The sequence below is a fragment of the Ranitomeya imitator genome, chromosome 9 (assembly GCF_032444005.1).
Source record: "Ranitomeya imitator isolate aRanImi1 chromosome 9, aRanImi1.pri, whole genome shotgun sequence".
Taxonomy (NCBI): Eukaryota; Metazoa; Chordata; class Amphibia; order Anura; family Dendrobatidae; genus Ranitomeya; species Ranitomeya imitator.
Window position 1 is genome coordinate 103,636,895 of NC_091290.1, and position 21,736 is coordinate 103,658,630.

The following is a 21,736-nucleotide window of genomic DNA, read 5'->3' on the forward strand; positions in this document are numbered from 1 at the left end:
TGAGTAGTCGTGGCCGAGTGGTTAAGGCGATGGACTTGAAATCCATTGGGGTTTCCCCGCGCAGGTTCAAATCCTGCCGACTACGTATATGTTCCTAAATCTTTTTGACTGATTACCTGAGTAGATTAATTTGCGCGTTTCCTTGTCTACCGCCATGACAGTGATATGCAAACTCTGGAACGGTTTTCAAGAATCAGACTGATTAGATTTTTGGATGTACATTCCATAAGCCGATCTGGTGCTTCATCTCATGTGCATCATGCCGCTAATCAAAAGAAGCACCGTGAGTGTGGCACCAGGTAAGTGGTGCTTCTCCCGCTTTTGTCTAGCGGAGACAGACCATTGTTGTGGCAGATGTACTGGGACATGCACTTTGATTTGCAACAACCTTGAATTATCTCTTGGATGAAACCTTTTACCACACAATGAAACATTTTTAGCGACTTCTGGATAAACAGCTTTCTAACAGTATAAGTTTTGCAAATAATTTTTTTCTTGCTCTTTTTCCAAGTAACAGATCTAGCACTCTTTTTACTAGTCACTTTTTATCAACATTTAAAACTGTCCTTGCTGAGATATCGTGGAACCCTTGGCACACTTGTGGAATAAACGTTTAGAAGATATTAATTTACCATTGTGTATTAATTGTAGATTTGCACTACAGCTTTAGAGCCTGTTTTCACCATGATTCATGAGTTCAATTGTGCTTTCCAGAACACAAAACTGCAGCCAAGATTTTTTAGTGTGTGGTTCCATGGTGTAATGGTTAGCACTCTGGACTCTGAATCCAGCGATCTGAGTTCAAATCTCAGTGAAACCTGGGCAGTTCTTCGTACACATGTTTCAATTTTTCCACTGACACTGTGTTCTCCTGTTCCCAAGGTTTAACATAAAAAGAGAAAGTTAAAATCAACATACCAAAAGCCAAAAAAAGATTTCAATGTTCCAAGCATACATGGAGTGATCACTGTGAGTTCTCTGGCCAAAGCTACCTATGAAGCAGGATTAATGAAACTTAAAACACCACCATTTTTGGTGGTGTTTTTCTAAAAATTGTTTTGGGCATCTTTTGAGTCTGTTTTTGAGGCTTTTCTTTACAGCTCACAAAATGCACCAAAAGTCACTTAGGAACCATTAAGGAGTGTTTCTAACCTAGCCATTGACTTGTATTATAAGTATGGAGCACTTCTAAATGAAAAATACCAGAAGATAGATATGCTTATTTAAGTTAACCGCTTGAAATTTTTGAAACTTGATGTGGTTAAAAGACGCCAAAAGCCCGATCATATGAACAGCAAGTCTTTTTTTACATGGAAATAAATTTGTTCAGTGTTTTCAGCATTTTCAGAGTAATTTTCAGGAGGTTTTTGGAATGGACCCACTCCATATGCACCTTATGAAGAGGTCAAAGTCTTAAACTGTACATGGTTCCCATTGATGATGACTCGAAATCAGATTTTTACATTTTTACTGGGACCTAGAATTTTGTTTCTATTTTCTGAGATATTTTCCAGAGGGATAATCACTGATCTTGATCATGGTGCTATAAGAAAAGGTGTGTGAATCTCATCAAATGTTAATGTCTGAGTAGTCGTGGCCGAGTGGTTAAGGCGATGGACTTGAAATCCATTGGGGTTTCCCCGCGCAGGTTCAAATCCTGCCGACTACGTATATATTCCTAAAGCTTTTTGACTGATTACCTGAGTAGATTAATTTGCGCGTTTCCTTGTCTACCGCCATGACAGTGATATGCAAACTCTGGAACGGTTTTCAAGAATCAGACTGATTAGATTTTTGGATGTACATTCCATAAGCCGATCTGGCGCTGCATCTCATGTGCATCATGCCGCTAATCAAAAGAAGCACCGTGAGTGTGGCACCAGGTAAGTGGTGCTTCTCCCGCTTTTGTCTAGCGGCCACAGACCATTGTTGTGGCAGATGTACTGGGACATGCACTTTGATTTGCAACAACCTTGAATTATCTCTTGGATGAAACCTTTTACCACACAGTGAAAAATTTTTAGCGATTTCTGGATGAACAGCTTTCTAACAGTATAAGTTTTGCAATTAATTTTTTTCTTGCTCTTTTTCCAAGTAACAGATCCAGCACTCTTTTGCTAGTCACTTTTTATCAACATTTAAAACTGTCCATGCTGAGATATCGTGGAACCCTTGGCACACTTGTGGAATAAAAGTTTAGGAGATATTAATTTACCATTGTGTATTAATTGTAGATTTGCACTACAGCTTTAGAGCCTGTTTTCACCATGATTCATGAGTTCAATTGTGCTTTCCAGAACACAAAACTGCAGCCAAGTCTTTTTTGTGTGTGTTTCCATGGTGCAATGGTTAGCACTCTGGACTCTGAATCCAGCGATCTGAGTTCAAATCTCAGTGGAACCTGGGAAGTTTTTCGTACACATGTTTCAATTTTTCCACTGACACTGTGTTCTCCTGTTCCCAAGGTTTAACATAAAAAGAGAACGTTAAAATCAACATACCAAAAGCCAAGAAAAGATTTCAATGTTCCAAGCATACATGGAGTGATCACTGTGAGTTCTGTGGCCAAAGCTACCTATGAAGCAGGGTTAATGAAACTTAAAACACCACCATTTTTGGTGGTGTTTTTCTAAAAATTGTTTTGGGCATCTTTTGAGTCTGTTTTTGAGGCTTTTCTTTACAGCTCACAAAATGCACCAAAAGTCACTTAGGAACCATTAAGGAGTGTTTCTAACCTAGCCATTGACTTGTATTATAAGTATGGAGCACTTCTAAATGAAAAATACCAGAAGATAGATATGCTTATTTAAGTTAACCGCTTGAAATTTTTGAAACTTGATGTGGTTAAAAGACGCCAAAAGCCCGATCATATGAACAGCAAGTCTTTTTTTACATGGAAATAAATTTGTTCAGTGTTTTCAGCATTTTCAGAGTAATTTTCAGGAGGTTTTTGGAATGGACCCACTCCATATGCACCTTATGAAGAGGTCAAAGTCTTAAACTGTACATGGTTCCCATTGATGATGACTCGAAATCAGATTTTTACATTTTTACTGGGACCTAGAATTTTGTTTCTATTTTCTGAGATATTTTCCAGAGGGATAATCACTGATCTTGATCATGGTGCTATAAGAAAAGGTGTGTGAATCTCATCAAATGTTAATGTCTGAGTAGTCGTGGCCGAGTGGTTAAGGCGATGGACTTGAAATCCATTGGGGTTTCCCCGCGCAGGTTCAAATCCTGCCGACTACGTATATATTCCTAAAGATTTTTGACTGATTACCTGAGTAGATTAATTTGCGCGTTTCCTTGTCTACCGCCATGACAGTGATATGCAAACTCTGGAACGGTTTTCAAGAATCAGACTGATTAGATTTTTGGATGTACATTCCATAAGCCGATCTGGCGCTGCATCTCATGTGCATCATGCCGCTAATCAAAAGAAGCACCGTGAGTGTGGCACCAGGTAAGTGGTGCTTCTCCCGCTTTTGTCTAGCGGCCACAGACCATTGTTGTGGCAGATGTACTGGGACATGCACTTTGATTTGCAACAACCTTGAATTATCTCTTGGATGAAACCTTTTACCACACAGTGAAAAATTTTTAGCGATTTCTGGATGAACAGCTTTCTAACAGTATAAGTTTTGCAATTAATTTTTTTCTTGCTCTTTTTCCAAGTAACAGATCCAGCACTCTTTTACTAGTCACTTTTTATCAACATTTAAAACTGTCCATGCTGAGATATCGTGGAACCCTTGGCACACTTGTGGAATAAAAGTTTAGGAGATATTAATTTACCATTGTGTATTAATTGTAGATTTGCACTACAGCTTTAGAGCCTGTTTTCACCATGATTCATGAGTTCAATTGTGCTTTCCAGAACACAAAACTGCAGCCAAGTCTTTTTTGTGTGTGTTTCCATGGTGCAATGGTTAGCACTCTGGACTCTGAATCCAGCGATCTGAGTTCAAATCTCAGTGGAACCTGGGAAGTTTTTCGTACACATGTTTCAATTTTTCCACTGACACTGTGTTCTCCTGTTCCCAAGGTTTAACATAAAAAGAGAACGTTAAAATCAACATACCAAAAGCCAAGAAAAGATTTCAATGTTCCAAGCATACATGGAGTGATCACTGTGAGTTCTGTGGCCAAAGCTACCTATGAAGCAGGGTTAATGAAACTTAAAACACCACCATTTTTGGTGGTGTTTTTCTAAAAATTGTTTTGGGCATCTTTTGAGTCTGTTTTTGAGGCTTTTCTTTACAGCTCACAAAATGCACCAAAAGTCACTTAGGAACCATTAAGGAGTGTTTCTAACCTAGCCATTGACTTGTATTATAAGTATGGAGCACTTCTAAATGAAAAATACCAGAAGATAGATATGCTTATTTAAGTTAACCGCTTGAAATTTTTGAAACTTGATGTGGTTAAAAGACGCCAAAAGCCCGATCATATGAACAGCAAGTCTTTTTTTACATGGAAATAAATTTGTTCAGTGTTTTCAGCATTTTCAGAGTAATTTTCAGGAGGTTTTTGGAATGGACCCACTCCATATGCACCTTATGAAGAGGTCAAAGTCTTAAACTGTACATGGTTCCCATTGATGATGACTCGAAATCAGATTTTTACATTTTTACTGGGACCTAGAATTTTGTTTCTATTTTCTGAGATATTTTCCAGAGGGATAATCACTGATCTTGATCATGGTGCTATAAGAAAAGGTGTGTGAATCTCATCAAATGTTAATGTCTGAGTAGTCGTGGCCGAGTGGTTAAGGCGATGGACTTGAAATCCATTGGGGTTTCCCCGCGCAGGTTCAAATCCTGCCGACTACGTATATATTCCTAAAGCTTTTTGACTGATTACCTGAGTAGATTAATTTGCGCGTTTCCTTGTCTACCGCCATGACAGTGATATGCAAACTCTGGAACGGTTTTCAAGAATCAGACTGATTAGATTTTTGGATGTACATTCCATAAGCCGATCTGGCGCTGCATCTCATGTGCATCATGCCGCTAATCAAAAGAAGCACCGTGAGTGTGGCACCAGGTAAGTGGTGCTTCTCCCGCTTTTGTCTAGCGGCCACAGACCATTGTTGTGGCAGATGTACTGGGACATGCACTTTGATTTGCAACAACCTTGAATTATCTCTTGGATGAAACCTTTTACCACACAGTGAAAAATTTTTAGCGATTTCTGGATGAACAGCTTTCTAACAGTATAAGTTTTGCAATTAATTTTTTTCTTGCTCTTTTTCCAAGTAACAGATCCAGCACTCTTTTACTAGTCACTTTTTATCAACATTTAAAACTGTCCATGCTGAGATATCGTGGAACCCTTGGCACACTTGTGGAATAAAAGTTTAGGAGATATTAATTTACCATTGTGTATTAATTGTAGATTTGCACTACAGCTTTAGAGCCTGTTTTCACCATGATTCATGAGTTCAATTGTGCTTTCCAGAACACAAAACTGCAGCCAAATCTTTTTTGTGTGTGTTTCCATGGTGCAATGGTTAGCACTCTGGACTCTGAATCCAGCGATCTGAGTTCAAATCTCAGTGGAATCTGGGCAGTTTTTCGTACACAAGTTTCAATTTTTCCACTGACACTGTGTTCTCCTGTTCCAAAGGTTTAACATAAAAAGAGAAAGTTAAAATCAACATACCAAAAGCCAAAAAAAGATTTCAATGTTCCAAGCATACATGGAGTGATCACTGTGAGTTCTGTGGCCAAAGCTACCTATGAAGCAGGGTTAATGAAACTTAAAACACCACCATTTTTGGTGGTGTTTTTCTAAAAATTGTTTTGGGCATCTTTTGAGTCTGTTTTTGAGGCTTTGCTTTGCAGCTCACAAAATGCACCAAAAGTCACTTAGGAACCTTTAAGGAGTGTTTCTAACCTAGCCATTGACTTGTATTATAAGTATGGAGCACTTCTAAATGAAAAATACCAGAAGATAGATATGCTTATTTCAGTTAACCGCTTGGAATTTTTGGAAACTTGATGTGGTTAAAAGACGCCAAAAGCCCGATCATATTAACAGCAAGTCTTTTTTTACATGGAAATGAATTTGTTCAGTGTTTTCAGCATTTTCAGAGTAATTTTCAGGATGTTTTTGGAATGGACCCACTCCATATCCACCTTATGAAGAGGTCAAAGTCTTAAACTGTACATGGTTCCCATTGATGATGACTCGAAATCAGATTTTTACATTTTTACTGGGACCTAGAATTTTGTTTCTATTTTCTGAGATATTTTCCAGAGGGATAATCACTGATCTTGATCATGGTGCTATAAGAAAAGGTGTGTGAATCTCATCAAATGTTAATGTCTGAGTAGTCGTGGCCGAGTGGTTAAGGCGATGGACTTGAAATCCATTGGGTTTTCCCCGCGCAGGTTCAAATCCTGCCGACTACGTATATATTCCTAAAGCTTTTTGACTGATTACCTGAGTAGATTAATTTGCGCGTTTTCTTGTCTACCGCCATGACAGTGATATGCAAACTCTGGAACGGTTTTCAAGAATCAAACTGATTAGATTTTTGGATGTACATTCCATAAGCCGATCTGGCGCTGCATCTCATGTGCATCATGCCGCTAATCAAAAGAAGCACCGTGAGTGTGGCACCAGGTAAGTGGTGCTTCTCCCGCTTTTGTCTAGCGGAGACAGACCATTGTTGTGGCAGATGTACTGGGACATGCACTTTGATTTGCAACAACCTTGAATTATCTCTTGGATGAAACCTTTTACCACACAGTGAAAAATTTTTAGCGACTTCTGGATGAACAGCTTTCTAACAGTATAAGTTTTGCAATTAATTTTTTTCTTGCTCTTTTTCCAAGTAACAGATCCAGCACTCTTTTACTAGTCACTTTTTATCAACATTTAAAACTGTCCATGCTAAGATATCGTGGAACCCTTGGCACACTTGTGGAATAAAAGTTTAGGAGATATTAATTTACCATTGTGTATTAATTGTAGATTTGCACTACAGCTTTAGAGCCTGTTTTCACCATGATTCATGAGTTCAATTGTGCTTTCCAGAACACAAAACTGCAGCCAAGTCTTTTTTGTGTGTGGTTCCATGGTGTAATGGTTAGCACTCTGGACTCTGAATCCAGCGATCTGAGTTCAAATCTCAGTGGAACCTGGGCAGTTTTTCGTACACATGTTTCAATTTTTCCACTGACACTGTGTTCTCCTGTTCCCAAGGTTTAACATAAAAAGAGAAAGTTAAAATCAACATGCCAAAAAAAGATTTCAATGTTCCAAGCATACATGGAGTGATCACTGTGAGTTCTGTGGCCAAAGCTACCTATGAAGCAGGGTTAATGAAACTTAAAACACCACCATTTTTGGTGGTGTTTTTCTAAAAATTGTTTTGGGCATCTTTTGAGTCTGTTTTTGAGGCTTTGCTTTGCAGCTCACAAAATGCACCAAAAGTCACTTAGGAACCTTTAAGGAGTGTTTCTAACCTAGCCATTGACTTGTATTATAAGTATGGAGCACTTCTAAATGAAAAATACCAGAAGATAGATATGCTTATTTCAGTTAACCGCTTGGAATTTTTGGAAACTTGATGTGGTTAAAAGACGCCAAAAGCCCGATCATATGAACAGCAAGTCTTTTTTTACATGGAAATGAATTTGTTCAGTGTTTTCAGCATTTTCAGAGTAATTTTCAGGATGTTTTGGGAATGGACCCACTCCATATCCACCTTATGAAGAGGTCAAAGTCTTAAACTGTACATGGTTCCCATTGATGATGACTCGAAATCAGATTTTTACATTTTTACTGGGACCTAGAATTTTGTTTCTATTTTCTGAGATATTTTCCAGAGGGATAATCACTGATCTTGATCATGGTGCTATAAGAAAAGGTGTGTGAATCTCATCAAATGTTAATGTCTGAGTAGTCGTGGCCGAGTGGTTAAGGCGATGGACTTGAAATCCATTGGGGTTTCCTCGCGCAGGTTCAAATCCTGCCGACTACGTATATATTCCTAAAGCATTTTGACTGATTACCTGAGTAGATTAATTTGCTTGTTTCCTTGTCTACCCCCATGACAGTGATATGCAAACTCTGGAACGGTTTTCAAGAATCAGACTGATTAGATTTTTGGATGTACATTCCATAAGCCGATCTGGCACTGCATCTCATGTGCATCATGCCGCTAATCAAAAAAAGCACCGTGAGTGTGGCACCAGGTAAGTGGTGCTTCTCCCGCTTTTGTCTAGCGGCCACAGGCCATTGTTGTGGCAGATGTACTGGGACATGCACTTTGATTTGCAACAACCTTGAATTATCTCTTGGATGAAACCTTTTACCACACAATGAAAAATTTTTAGCGACTTCTGGATGAACAGCTTTCTAACAGTATAAGTTTTGCAAATAATTTTTTTCTTGCTCTTTTTCCAAGTAACAGATCTAGCACTCTTTTTACTAGTCACTTTTTATCAACATTTAAAACTGTCCTTGCTGAGATATCGTGGAACCCTTGGCACACTTGTGGAATAAAAGTTTAGAAGATATTAATTTACCATTGTGTATTAATTGTAGATTTGCACTACAGCTTTAGAGCCTGTTTTCACCATGATTCATGAGTTCAATTGTGCTTTCCAGAACACAAAACTGCAGCCAAGTCTTTTTTGTGTGTGGTTCCATGGTGTAATGGTTAGTACTCTGGACTCTGAATCCAGCGATCTGAGTTCAAATCTCAGTGAAACCTGGGCAGTTTTTCGTACACATGTTTCAATATTTCCACTGACACTGTGTTCTCCTGTGCCCAAGGTTTAACATAAAAAGAGAAAGTTAAAATCAACATACCAAAAGCCAAAAAAATATTTCAATGTTCCAAGCATACATGGAGTGATCACTGTGAGTTCTGTGGCCAAAGCTACCTATGAAGCAGGATTAATGAAACTTAAAACACCACCATTTTTGGTGGTGTTTTTCTAAAAATTGTTTTGGGCATCTTTTGAGTCTGTTTTTGAGGTTTCTCTTTGTAGCTCACAAAATGCACCAAAATTCACTTAGGAACCATTAAGGAGTGTTTCTAACCTAGCCATTGACTTGTATTATAAGTATGGAGCACTTCTAAATGAAAAATACCAGAAGATAGATATGCTTATTTCAGTTAACCGCTTGGAATTTTTTGAAACTTGATGTGGTTAAAAGACGCCAAAAGCCCGATCATATGAACAGCAAGTCTTTTTTTACATGGAAATGAATTTGTTCAGTGTTTTCAGCATTTTCAGAGTAATTTTCAGGATGTTTTTGGAAAGGACCCACTCCATATCCACCTTATGAAGAGGTCAAAGTCTTAAACTGTACAGGGTTCCCATTGATGATGACTCGAAATCAGATTTTTACATTTTTACTGGGACCTAGAATTTTGTTTCTCTTTTCTGAGATATTTTCCAGAGGGATAATCACTGATCTTGATGGTGCTATAAGAAAAGGTGTGTGAATCTCATCAAATGTTAATGTCTGAGTAATCGTGGCCGAGTAGTTAAGGCGATGGACTTGATAATCCATTGGGGTTTCTCTGCGCAGGTTCAAATCCTGCCGACTACGTATATGTTCCTAAAGCTTTTTGACTGATTACCTGAGTAGATTAATTTGCGCGTTTCCTTGTCTACCCCCATGACAGTGATATGCAATCTCTGGAACGGTTTTCAAGAATCAGACCATTGTTGTGGCAGATGTACTGGGACATGCACTTTGATTTGCAACAACCTTAAATTATCTCTTGGATGAAACCTTTTACCACACAATGAAAATTTTTTAGCGACTTCTGGATGAACAGCTTTCTAACAGTATAAGTTTTGCAATCAATTTTTTTCTTGCTCTTTTTCCAAGTAACAGATCTAGCACTCTTTTTACTAGTCAATTTTTATCAACATTTAAAACTGTCCTTGCTGAGATATCGTGGAACCCTTGGCACACTTGTAGAATAAAAGTTTAGGAGATATTAATTTACCATTGTGTATTAATTGTAGATTTGCACTACAGCTTTAGAGCCTGTTTTCACCATCATTCATGAGTTCAGTTGTGCTTTCCAGAACACAAAACTGCAGCCAAGTCTTCTTTGTGTGTGGTTCCATGGTGTAATGGTTAGCACTCTGGACTCTGAATCCAGCGATCTGAGTTCAAATCTCGGTGGAACCTGGGAAGTTTTTCGTACACATGTTTCAATTTTTCCACTGACACTGTGTTCTCCTGTGCCCAAGGTTTAACATAAAAAGAGAAAGTTAAAATCAACATACCAAAAGCCAAAAAAAAGATTTCAATGTTCCAAGCATACATGGAGTGATCACTGTGAATTCTGTGGCCAAAGCTACCTATGAAGCAGGATTAATGAAACTTAAAACACCACCATTTTTGGTGGTGTTTTTCTAAAAATTGTTTTGGGCATCTTTTGAGTCTGTTTTGGCACGGACCAACACCGCGGAGACACCTACTCCACACTGATGAGGGGCAAAAACCCCGAAACAGCTGTCTGTGGATGGATACCATGCTTGGCATAGGTGGTTTTCCTTTATTGGATGTTTTCCTTTATTGGATGCTGCCCTTCCCTTGGTTGTTCCTTCCCGGTGAAAGGCCTGGCTATTCACTGCCTGCGTTGAGAAACACGTGATGGTGTCTCCGCAGCTCCTCTACTTGCATTTGCATATTTGGGGGCAGTGTTCTGGATCACTGCGTTGAGAAACACGTGATGGTGTCTCCGCGGTGTTGGATGTTTTGGTCTCCACGAGGTCAATCATCCGTGCCTTTATAGACTTTCTACTAGGCACTGCTCCTGATAGCCAGTTTCCTACTCCACACTGATGAGGGGCAAAAACCCCAAAACAGCTGTCTGTGGATGGATACCATGCTTGGCATAGGTGGTTTTCCTTTATTGGATGTTTTCCTTTATTGGATGCTGCCCTTCCCTTGGTTGTTCCTTCCCGGTGAAAGGCCTGGCTATTCACTGCCTGCTTTGAGAAACACGTGATGGTGTCTCCGCAGCTCCTCTACTTGCATTTGCATATTTGGGGGCAGTGTTCTGGATCACTGCGTTGAGAAACACGTGATGGTGTCTCCGCGGTGTTGGATGTTTTGGTCTCCACGAGGTCAATCATCCCTGCCTTTATAGACTTTCTGCTAGGCACTGCTCCTGATAGCCAGTTTCCTACTCCACACTGATGAGGGGCAAAAACCCCGAAACAGCTGTCTGTGGATGGATACCATGCTTGGCATAGGTGGTTTTCCTTTATTGGATGTTTTCCTTTATTGGATGCTGCCCTTCCCTTGGTTGTTCCTTCCCGGTGAAAGGCCTGGCTATTCACTGCCTGCGTTGAGAAACACGTGATGGTGTCTCCGCAGCTCCTCTACTTGCATTTGCATATTTGGGGGCAGTGTTCTGGATCACTGCGTTGAGAAACACGTGATGGTGTCTCCGCAGTGTTGGATGTTTTGGTCTCTACGAGGTCAATCATCCGTGCCTTTATAGACTTTCTACTAGGCACTGCTCCTGATAGCCAGTTTCCTACTCCACACTGATGAGGGGCAAAAACCCCGAAACAGCTGTCTGTGGATGGATACCATGCTTGGCATGGGTGGTTTTCCTTTATTGGATGTTTTTCTTTATTGGATGCTGCCCTTCCCTTGGTTGTTCCTTCCCGGTGAAAGGCCTGGCTATTCACTGCCTGCGTTGAGAAACACATGATGGTGTCTCCGCAGCTCCTCTACTTGCAATTGATGTGGTTAAAAGACGCCAAAAGCCCGATCATATGAACAGCAAGTCTTTTTTTACATGGAAATGAATTTGTTCACTGTTTTCAGCATTTTCAGAGTGATTTTCAGGATGTTTTTGGAAAGGACCGACTCCATATCCACCTTATGAAGAGGTCAAAGTCTTAAACTGTACATAGTTCCCATTGATGATGACTCGAAATCAGATTTTTACATTTTTACTGGGACCTAGAATTTAGTTTCTCTTTTCTGAGATATTTTCCAGAGGGATAATCACTGATCTTCTTGATCATGGTGCTATAAGAAAAGGTGTGTGAATCTCATCAAATGTTGATGTCTGAGTAGTCGTCTCCGAGTTGTTAAGGCGATGGACTTGAAATCCATTGGGGTTTCCCCGCGCAGATTCAAATCCTGCCGACTATGTATATGTTCCTAAATCTTTTTGACTGATTACCTGAGTAGATTAATTTGCGCGTTTCCTTGTCTACCCCCATGACAGTGATATGCAAACTCTGGAACGGTTTTCAAGAATCAGACTGATTAGATTTTTGGATGTACATTCCATAAGCCGATCTGGCGCTGCATCTCATGTGCATCATGCCGCTAATCAAAAGAAGCACCGTGAGTGTGGCACCAGGTAAGTGGTGCTTCTCTCGCTTTTGTCTAGCGGCCACAGACCACTGCTGTGGCAGATGTACTGGGACATGCACTTTGATTTGCAACAACCTTGAATTATCTCTTGGATGAAACCTTTTACCACACAATGAAAATTTTTTAGCGACTTCTGGATGAACAGCTTTCTAACAGTATAAGTTTTGCAATTAATTTTTTCTTGCTCTTTTTCCAAGTAACAGATCTAGCACTCTTTTTACTAGTCACTTTTTATCAACATTTAAAACTGTCCTTGCTGAGATATCGTGGAACCCTTGGCACACTTGTGGAATAAAAGTTTAGGAGATATTAATTTACCATTGTGTATTAATTGTAGATTTGCACTACAGCTTTAGAGCCTGTTTTCACCATCATTCATGAGTAGTGTTGAGCATTCCGATACCGCAAGTATCGGGTATCGGCCGATACTTGCAGTATCGGAATTCCGATACCGAATTCCGATACTTCCCACGTATCGGATACCGGAATCGGAAGTTCCCGGAATTCAAACTGCACGCAGCAGCCAATGAGGAATGAATGGAAGTGTGGGCATATCCTGTTTAGCATGGTGGGCATGTAACTACTGGCAAGGCTGTGATTGGATGCTGAACTGATGTCACCATGCACTATAAAAAAACGCTGCCACCATTTTGCGCTCACTCTGCTGTGATTTCAGTTAGGGACAGGACGCTGTGTTCTAACTAAGGGCCAGTTGAGATAGCTAATTGCTTTATTTTCCTTTCCCAAGGCTAATTTAGCAAAACGCTGTGTGTTCTTCACTGTTCACCTTGCTCTTGTCTTGCAGCGCTGTTTTAACAGCGTTCTGCAAGGTCTCTCTGTGTGTGTGTGTGTGTGCAGCTCACTCTGTAGTTTGTGTGCAGCCATATACCCAGTTGTATTCAGCTCAGTGGGGGTTCACACTGCCTCACACAGTTGTCCTTTTTTGCTCATAGTGCAGCCTGCTGCACATTTTTTCTCAAATTTCCTATTAGTGTTTTTCCACCCGTCTCCAGCTAAATTGTGGAAAAACACTACATAGGATAACCTAGAGGGGGGTTTTTGGGCCTTGCAGCGCCGTTTACGGCTGTCTGCACGGTCTCGGTGTGAGCGCAGCTCGCCCTGTAGTCTGTGTGCAGCCATAGCCGATTGGATTCAGCTCAGGGTTCGTTACTGCCTCATACCTTGAAAAAAATTTTCCTTTTTTTCAAATAGAGCAGCCTGTTTAAAATTTAAAAAAAAATTTCCTATTAGTGTTTTTCCACCCGTCTCCAGCTAAATAGTGGAAAAACACTACATAGGATAACCTAGATGAGGGTTTTTGGGCCTTGCAGCGCCGTTTACGGCTGTCTGCACGGTCTCGGTGTGAGCGCAGCTCGCCCTGTAGTCTGTGAGCAGCCATAGCCGGTTGGATTCAGCTCAGGGTTCGTTACTGCCTCATACCTTGAAAAAAATTTTCCTTTTTTTCAAATAGAGCAGCCTGTTTAAAATTTAAAAAAATATTTCCTATTAGTGTCTTTCCACCCATCTCCAGCTAAATAGTGGAAAAACACTACATAGGAAACCTAGAGGGGTGTTTTTGGGCCTTGCAGCGCCGTTTAGGGCTGTCTGCACGGTCTCCGCCATAGCCGGTTGGATTCAGCTCAGGGTTCGTTACTGCCTCATACCTTGAAAAAAATTTTCCTTTTTTTCAAATAGAGCAGCCTGTTTAAAATTAAAAAAAAAAATTCCTATTAGTGTCTTTCCACTCGTCTCCAGCTAAATAGTGGAAAAACACTACATAGGATAACCTAGAGGAGGGTTTTTGGGCCTTGCAGCGCCGTTTACGGCTGTCTGCACGGTCCCCGTGTGAGTTAAACTTGCTCTGTAGTCCGATTTGCAGAAAAAAAAAAAGTAAAGTTCACCAAACACCACTTAACACTTGTGTAGGCCACATTTGAAAAATAATAAAGTTTAGTCCACACTTTACAACATTAGTGTTTCTTACACCTGTTAGGAGGAGCATTTCAGGAATAAGCACACTAAGGCCTTAGTACTTTTCTGCTTATCTTTATCTGTCTACCAAGATGAAGAGGGCAGGGAGTAAGGCACGTGGGCGTGGGCGCGGAGCAGGGAGAGGAGCAGGGAGAGGACGTGGTGATTCTGTGCCTGCTGCGGGCACCGGTGACTCGTCGTCACTCAGTTTCAGCAGGGAACAGTCCTTCATGCGCAGCTTTGTCGGAGAGCGCCGTGCACCGCTGCTGCGTGAAGATCAAATTGAAGCCGTTGTCGGGTGGATGGCAGCTAACGCCTCAGCATCGACTTCAGTTAGTGCCACATCCTCTCAGGCACAGAGCACTGGAGAGCAGCCATCTGTCTCTTCACCACCTGCCAAATTGGCCAGGCAGTCAGAGAGCCCAGGACAGGAGCCGTCTCTACTTCTGTTCTCTGAATCTCTTGGCTTGGAAACAGGGGGCCAGCCAAGCAGCATTGGAGAAATGGAAGAAGAGGCAGTGTGCAGTGATGCCCAACAGCTTTGTCTCTCTGACTCTGAAGAGGCGGGTGGGCCAGTGCCTGCGGTGACCACAGCGCAGTACGCATCTGATGATGAAACTCAGGTGCCGCTTTCTGGTGCGTACTGTGCTGCCGAGACTACCCAGGAGGAGCAGTTGGTGGCAGAGGGTAGTGGAGATGATGAGGTCCTTGACCCATCGTGGCGTGAGGAACAGGAAGGTGGTGGGAGCAGCTCAGAGGAAGAGATTCCCCTTACGGGCCAAAGAGGGAGAGGGAGGGGGAAGACTGCGGAGCCTGTAGCCTCCATTTTTGCACCCGTTAGGAGCCTGTCTCTTTCCAAAGCCAAAAAGGGCGCTCCCAAGACTTGCAGTGCCTGGTCCTTTTTTGACACAGTTGCAGATGACATTTGTTTTGTCAAATGCAAGCTGTGTCATCAGAAAGTCAAAAGAGTTAAAAGTGTCAGCAACCTCAATACCACAAATATGTGGAAACATGTGCGGACCAGGCACGCGGTGGAGTTACAGAAACACACTGAAGATGTAGGCCAACCAACAGCGGCAGCTACCACCTCTTCAGCTCGTGTTGCCTCTTCCTCCAGCTCACGCACAGCTGGTTTGGCTTCCTCCCAGGATCGCCATGGAAGAACCTTTGGCACTGTTGTCCAGAGACCTTGTGTAATTCCACCCACAGCACCACCTTCCCAGTCATCCTCACACTCCCAGCCTAGTCTACAGCCATCGGTAGTACAGGCATGGGAGAAAAGGCGGGCATTCTCGGCCAACCACCCCCGAGCACAGGCTCTGAATGCAGGCATTGCCAAACTGTTGTCCCTGGAAATGCTCTCATTCAGGCTGGTGGAGACTGACCGCTTCCGTGACTTGATGGCATTGGCAGTCCCACAGTACAAGGTGCCCAGCCGCTTTTACTTCAGCAGGCAAGCTGTCCCTGCCCTGCACAGGCATGTTGAGGGAAACATAAAACATGCGCTACTGCCGTCAGTAGCAAGGTCCACCTCACCACCGATGCGTGGACCAGTCAGCATGGACAGGGGCGATACGTTTCCCTCACTGCCCATTGGGTTAATGTTGTTGAGCCAGGCACAGATCGTGCGAGTGGCGCAGGATGTGTCCTGCCCACTCCAAGGATTGCAGGAATCCAGTCTGTACGCATTGACTCCTCCTCTTACACAAGTTCCTCAGAATCATCTCTGCAGGAGCCGTCACAGTCCACCTCCACATGGACCCGTGAACGTTTACCTATGACCGACATGAGCACAGCCGTGGCCAAACGTCAGCAGGCTGTCTTGAAACTAGTTTCATTGGGGAATCGAAGCCACACAGCGCAGGAGCTCTGGAATGCCATCAAGCAGGAGAGCGATGTGTGGTTACTGCCAGCGAATCTCCAGCCAGGCATGGTAGTGTGTGACAATGGCCGAAATCTGGTGGCAGCTTTGGCCCTTGGCAACCTCACTCACATCCCATGTCTGGCACATGTGCTCAATTTGGTTGTGCAGAGTTTTCTGAGGGACTATCCGGATCTTGATGCACTGCTGCACAAGGTCCGCCTAGAGTGTGCTCACTTGCGGCGTTCCAGCTTGGCAAGATCCCGCATTGCTGCTCTGCAGCGCCGATTCCACCTTCCGGAACACCGCATCATATGTGACCTACCTACCAGGTGGAATTCCACGTTACATATGTTGGACCGGTTGTGTGAGCAGCTGCAAGCAGTTATGGAGTACCAGCTGCATCAGGCGCAAAGAAGTCGCAGTCAGCACCGATCAGACTTCACAACCACAGAGTGAGCCACTATGAAGGACGTCTGCCTGGTTTTGCGTCCTTTTGATTATTCCACGCGGATGGCAAGTGCAGATGATGCACTAGTCAGCATGACTGTCCCCCTTATCTGCCTGCTTCAGCAAACTTTGCAAGGGTTAAGGGATGATGTTGTGGAAGAGGTGGAGGATGAGAAGTCACCTTTTCCATCAGCTTCTGGAGAGTCAGCGCCACGTGGTTCCTCACAAAGGGGTACGCAGGGGCCACTTTGTGAGGAGGATGAGGAGGAGTCAATGGAGGAGGAAGAGTGTTGTGTTAACCAATTCAGTACCACAATGGACATAGAGGTCAGAGCACATACAGTGATCTGACAAAACCCCAAAATAATAGAACGAGCTCTGAGACGTTGGAACTCTGCAGACCGCAATCCCTAATCCTCTCCAACAACACTAGAGGCAGCCGTGGATTGCACCTAACGCTCCCTATGCAACTCGGCACAGCCTGAGAAACTAGCTAGCCTGAAGATAGAAAATAAGCCTACCTTGCCTCAGAGAAATACCCCAAAGGAAAAGGTAGCCCCCCACATATAATGACTGTGAGTTAAGATGAAAAGACAAACGTAGAGATGAAATAGATTTAGCAAAGTGAGGCCCGAGTTTCTGAACAGAGCGAGGATAGGAAAGGTAACTTTGCGGTCTACACAAAACCCTACAAAACCACACAAAGGGGGCAAAAAGACCCTCCGTACCGAACTAACGGCACGGAGGTACACCCTTTGCGTCCCAGAGCTTCCAGCAAACAAATAGACAAGCTGGACAGAAAAAATAGCAAACAAAATAGCAAATAAGAACTAAGCTATGCAGAGCAGCAGGCCACAGGAACGATCCAGGAAGATACAAGTCCAATACTGGAACATTGACAGGAGGCCAGGATCAAAGCACTAGGTGGAGTTAAGTAGAGCAGCACCTAACGACCTCACCACATCACCTGAGGGAGGAAACTTCAGAAGCCGCAGTACCACTTTCCTCCACCAACGGAAACTCACAGAGAGAATCAACCGAAGTACCACTTGTGACCACAGGAGGGAGCTCTGCCACAGAATTCACAACAGAAGAGCTCCGTCCAGAGGAGGGAGCGACACAATTGTCCAGTGGTCAGTGTGTACAGCGAGGGTGGGGTGATGACGAGCGGCCAGAGATCATGTCTCAAGCAGGGGACAGCGTTTCTGGGCCAGTTGGCAGTCTGCAGCACATGGTGGATTTCATGCTGCAGTGGCTGAGAAACGACCGCCGCATCGACCACATTCTCAACATGCCTGATTATTGGGTGTTCACCCTCTTCGATCCTCGCTACCGGGACAACGTCCAAAACCTCATCCCAGCGTTGACCCGGGAGCGTAAATTGCGGGAGTACCACGACACACTGGTGAATTCCATCATCTTCTCCAGTCCAACTGAGAGGAGTGCTGCTAGTGCTTTACAAAGCAGCTCAGTGCGTCGAGGCAGTGGGGGAGGCTCTGCCCAAAGAGGGAGCAGAAGCAGTGCCTCTGCCCAAGGCAAGCCCAGTATGGCACAACTCTGGCACACTTTTGTGTGCCCGCCCCAAATGTCTGCACCATCACCGGCAGCTCCAGTCAGCAGGAGGCAACGGTTCCGTCAGATGGTGACAGACTACATGGCTTGCCCTCTTACTGTACTCCCAGACGGCTCTTCCCCGTTCAAGTTTTGGGTCTCTAAGCTGGATACACGGCCAGAGCTAAGCCAGTATGCATTGGAGGTGCTGGCTTGCCCTGCGGCTAGTGTCTTATCGGAATGTGTCTTTAGTGCCGCAGGTGGTGTACTAACAGACCGTCGCATGCGACTATCCTCCGATAACGTTGACCGGCTTACTTTCCTGGAAATGAACCAGGCCTGGATCTCGCAGGAATTTGCCACTCCTCTGCCTGATTAACCCCTTCATGACCCAGCCTATTTTGACCTTAATGACCTGGCCGTTTTTTGCAATTCTGACCAGTGTCCCTTTATGAGGTAATAACTCAGGAACGCTTCAACGGATCCTAGCGGTTCTGAGATTGTTTTTTCGTGATATATTGGGCTTCATGTTAGTGGTAAATTTAGGTCAATAAATTCTGCGTTTATTTGTGATAAAAACGGAAATTTGGCGAAAATTTTGAAAATTTCGCAATTTTCACATTTTGAATTTTTATTCTGTTAAACCAGAGAGTTATGTGACACAAAATAGTTAATAAATAACATTTCCCACATGTCTACTTTACACCAGCACAATTTTGGAAACAAAATTTTTTTTTGCTAGGAAGTTATAAGAGTTAAAATTTGACCAGCGATTTCTCATTTTTACAACGAAATTTACAAAACCATTTTTTTTAGGGACCACCTCACATTTGAAGTCAGTTTGAGGGGTCTATATGGCTGAAAATACCCAAAAGTGACACCATTCTAAAAAATGCACCCCTCAAGGTGCTCAAAACCACATTCAAGAAGTTTTTTAACCCTTCAGGTGCTTCACAGCAGCAGAAGCAACATGGAAGGAAAAAATGAACATTTAACTTTTTAGTCACAAAAATTATCTTTTAGCAACATTTTTTTTATTTTCCCAATGGTACAAGGAGAAACTGAACCACGAAAGTTGTTGTCCAATTTGTCCTGAGTACGCTGATACCTCATATGTGGTGGTAAACCACTGTTTGGGCGCACGGCAGGGCTTGGAAGGGAAGGAGCGCCATTTGACTTTTTGAATGAAAAATTGGCTCCACTCTTTAGCGGACACCATGTCACGTTTGGAGAGCCCCCGTGTGCCTAAAAATTGGAGCTCCCCCACACGTGACCCCATTTTGGAAACTAGACGCCCCAAGGAACTTATCTAGATGCATAGTGAGAACTTTGAACCCCCGGGGGCTTCACAAATTGATCCGTAAAAATGAAAAAGTACTTTTTTTTCACAAAAAAATTCTTTTAGCCTCAATTTTTTTCATTTTCACATGGGTAACAGGATAAAATGGATCCTAAAATTTGTTGGGCAATTTCTCATGAGTACGCCGATACCTCACATGTGGGGGTAAACCACTGTTTGGGCACATGGTAAGGTTCGGAAGGGAAGGAGCGCCATTTGACTTTTTGAATGAAAAATTATCTCCATCGTTAGCGGACACCATGTCGTGTTTGGAGAGCCCCCGTGTGCCTAAACATTGGAGCTCCCCCACAAATGACCCCATTTTGGAAACTAGACCCCCCAAGGAACTTATCTAGATGCATATTGAGTACTTTAAACCCTCAGGTGCTTCACAAATTGATCTGTAAAAATGAAAAAGTACTTTTTTTTTCACAAAAAAATTCTTTTCGCCTCAGTTTTTCATTTTCACATGGGCAATAGGATAAAATGAATCCTAAAATTTGTTGGGCAATTTCTCCCGAGTACGCCGATACCTCATATGTGGGGGTAAACCACTGTTTGGGCACACGGCAGGGCTCGGAAGGGAAGGCGCGCCATTTGACTTTTTGAATGGAAAATTAGCTCCAATTGTTAGCGGACACCATGTCGCGTTTAGAGAGCCCCTGTGTGCCTATGCATTGGAGCTCCCCCACAAGTGACCCCATTTTGGAAACTAGACCCCCCAAGGAACTTATCTAGATGCATATTGAGCACTTTAAACCCCCAGGTGCTTCACAGAAGTTTATAATGCAGAGCCATGAAAATAAAAAATAATTTTTCTTTCCTCAAAAATGATTTTTAGCCTGGAATTTCCTATTTTGCCAAGGGTAATAGGAGAAATTGGACTGCAAATGTTGTTGTCCAGTTTGTCCTGAGTACGCTGATACCCCATATGTGGGGGTAAACCACTGTTTGGGCGCACGGCAGGGCTCGGAAGGGAAGGCACGCCAATTGGCTTTTTAAATGGAAAATTAGCTCCAATCATTAGCGGACACCATGTCACGTTTGGAGAGCCCCTGTGTGCCTAAACATTGGAGATCCCCCACATATGACCCCATTTTGGAAACTAGACCCCTAAAGGAACTAATCTAGATGTGTGGTGAGGACTTTGAACTTCCAAGTGCTTCACAGAAGTTTATAACGCAGAGCCATGAAAATAAAATAAAAATTTTATTTTCTCTAAAATGATTTTTTAGCCTGCAATTTATTATTTTCCCAAGGGTAAAAGGAGAAATTTGACCCCAAAAGTTGTTGTACAGTTTCTCCTGAGTACGCTGATACCCCATATGTGGGGGTAAACCACTGTTTGGGCACACGTCGGGGCTCAGAAGGGAAGTAGTGACTTTTGAAATGCAGACTTTGATGGAATGGTCTGCGGGCGTCACGTTGCGTTTGCAGAGCCCCTGGTGTGCCTAAACAGTAGAAACCCCCCACAAGTGACCCCATTTTGGAAACTAGACCCCCCAAGGAACTTATCTAGATATGTGGTGAGCACTTTGAACCCCCAAGTGCTTCACAGAAGTTTATAACACAGAGCAGTGAAAATAATAAATACGTTTTCTTTCCTCAAAAATAATTTTTTAGCCCAGAATTTTTTATTTTCCCAAGGGTTACAGGAGAAATTGGACCCCAAAAGTTGTTGTCCAGTTTCTCCTGAGTACGCTGATACCCCATATGTGGGGGTAAACCACTGTTTGGGCACACGTCGGGGCTCAGAAGGGAAGTAGTGACTTTTGAAATGCAGACTTTGATGGAATGGTCTGCGGGCGTCACGTTGCGTTTGCAGAGCCCCTGGTGTGCCTAAACAGTAGAAACCCCCCACAAGTGACCCCATTTTGGAAACTAGACCCCCCAAGGAACTTATCTAGATATGTGGTGAGCACTTTGAACCCCCAAGTGCTTCACAGACGTTTACAACGCAGAGCCGTGAAAATAAAAAATCATTTTTCTTTCCTCAAAAATGATGTTTTAGCAAGCAATTTTTTATTTTCTCAAGGGTAACAGGAGAAATTGGACCCCAGTAATTGTTGCCCAGTTTGTCCTGAGTACGCTGATACCCCATATGTGGGGGTAAACCACTGTTTGGGCACATGTCGGGGCTCGGAAGTCAAGTAGTGACGTTTTGAAATGCAGAC

General features: G+C 42.9%; 12 non-coding genes across 12 annotated transcripts; all 12 read left to right on the plus strand.

Moving 5' to 3' along the window:
- Positions 1-3: 3 nt before the first annotated feature.
- On the plus strand, positions 4-85 carry TRNAS-UGA (transfer RNA serine (anticodon UGA)). Its single transcript has one exon. It is a non-coding gene; the product is annotated as a tRNA-Ser (tRNA).
- A 663-nt stretch (positions 86-748) lies between these two features.
- On the plus strand, positions 749-820 carry TRNAQ-CUG (transfer RNA glutamine (anticodon CUG)). The gene has a single exon. It is a non-coding gene; the product is annotated as a tRNA-Gln (tRNA).
- A 767-nt stretch (positions 821-1,587) lies between these two features.
- On the plus strand, positions 1,588-1,669 carry TRNAS-UGA (transfer RNA serine (anticodon UGA)). Its single transcript has one exon. It is a non-coding gene; the product is annotated as a tRNA-Ser (tRNA).
- Positions 1,670-2,331: 662 nt separating this feature from the next.
- TRNAQ-CUG (transfer RNA glutamine (anticodon CUG)) lies at positions 2,332-2,403 on the plus strand. The gene has a single exon. It is a non-coding gene; the product is annotated as a tRNA-Gln (tRNA).
- A 767-nt stretch (positions 2,404-3,170) lies between these two features.
- On the plus strand, positions 3,171-3,252 carry TRNAS-UGA (transfer RNA serine (anticodon UGA)). Its single transcript has one exon. It is a non-coding gene; the product is annotated as a tRNA-Ser (tRNA).
- Positions 3,253-3,914: 662 nt separating this feature from the next.
- TRNAQ-CUG (transfer RNA glutamine (anticodon CUG)) lies at positions 3,915-3,986 on the plus strand. The gene has a single exon. It is a non-coding gene; the product is annotated as a tRNA-Gln (tRNA).
- Positions 3,987-4,753: 767 nt separating this feature from the next.
- On the plus strand, positions 4,754-4,835 carry TRNAS-UGA (transfer RNA serine (anticodon UGA)). The gene has a single exon. It is a non-coding gene; the product is annotated as a tRNA-Ser (tRNA).
- Positions 4,836-5,497: 662 nt separating this feature from the next.
- Positions 5,498-5,569, plus strand: TRNAQ-CUG (transfer RNA glutamine (anticodon CUG)). Its single transcript has one exon. It is a non-coding gene; the product is annotated as a tRNA-Gln (tRNA).
- A 768-nt stretch (positions 5,570-6,337) lies between these two features.
- TRNAS-UGA (transfer RNA serine (anticodon UGA)) lies at positions 6,338-6,419 on the plus strand. The gene has a single exon. It is a non-coding gene; the product is annotated as a tRNA-Ser (tRNA).
- A 662-nt stretch (positions 6,420-7,081) lies between these two features.
- Positions 7,082-7,153, plus strand: TRNAQ-CUG (transfer RNA glutamine (anticodon CUG)). Its single transcript has one exon. It is a non-coding gene; the product is annotated as a tRNA-Gln (tRNA).
- Positions 7,154-7,914: 761 nt separating this feature from the next.
- Positions 7,915-7,996, plus strand: TRNAS-UGA (transfer RNA serine (anticodon UGA)). Its single transcript has one exon. It is a non-coding gene; the product is annotated as a tRNA-Ser (tRNA).
- Positions 7,997-10,101: 2,105 nt separating this feature from the next.
- TRNAQ-CUG (transfer RNA glutamine (anticodon CUG)) lies at positions 10,102-10,173 on the plus strand. The gene has a single exon. It is a non-coding gene; the product is annotated as a tRNA-Gln (tRNA).
- The last annotated feature ends 11,563 nt before the right edge of the window (positions 10,174-21,736 follow it).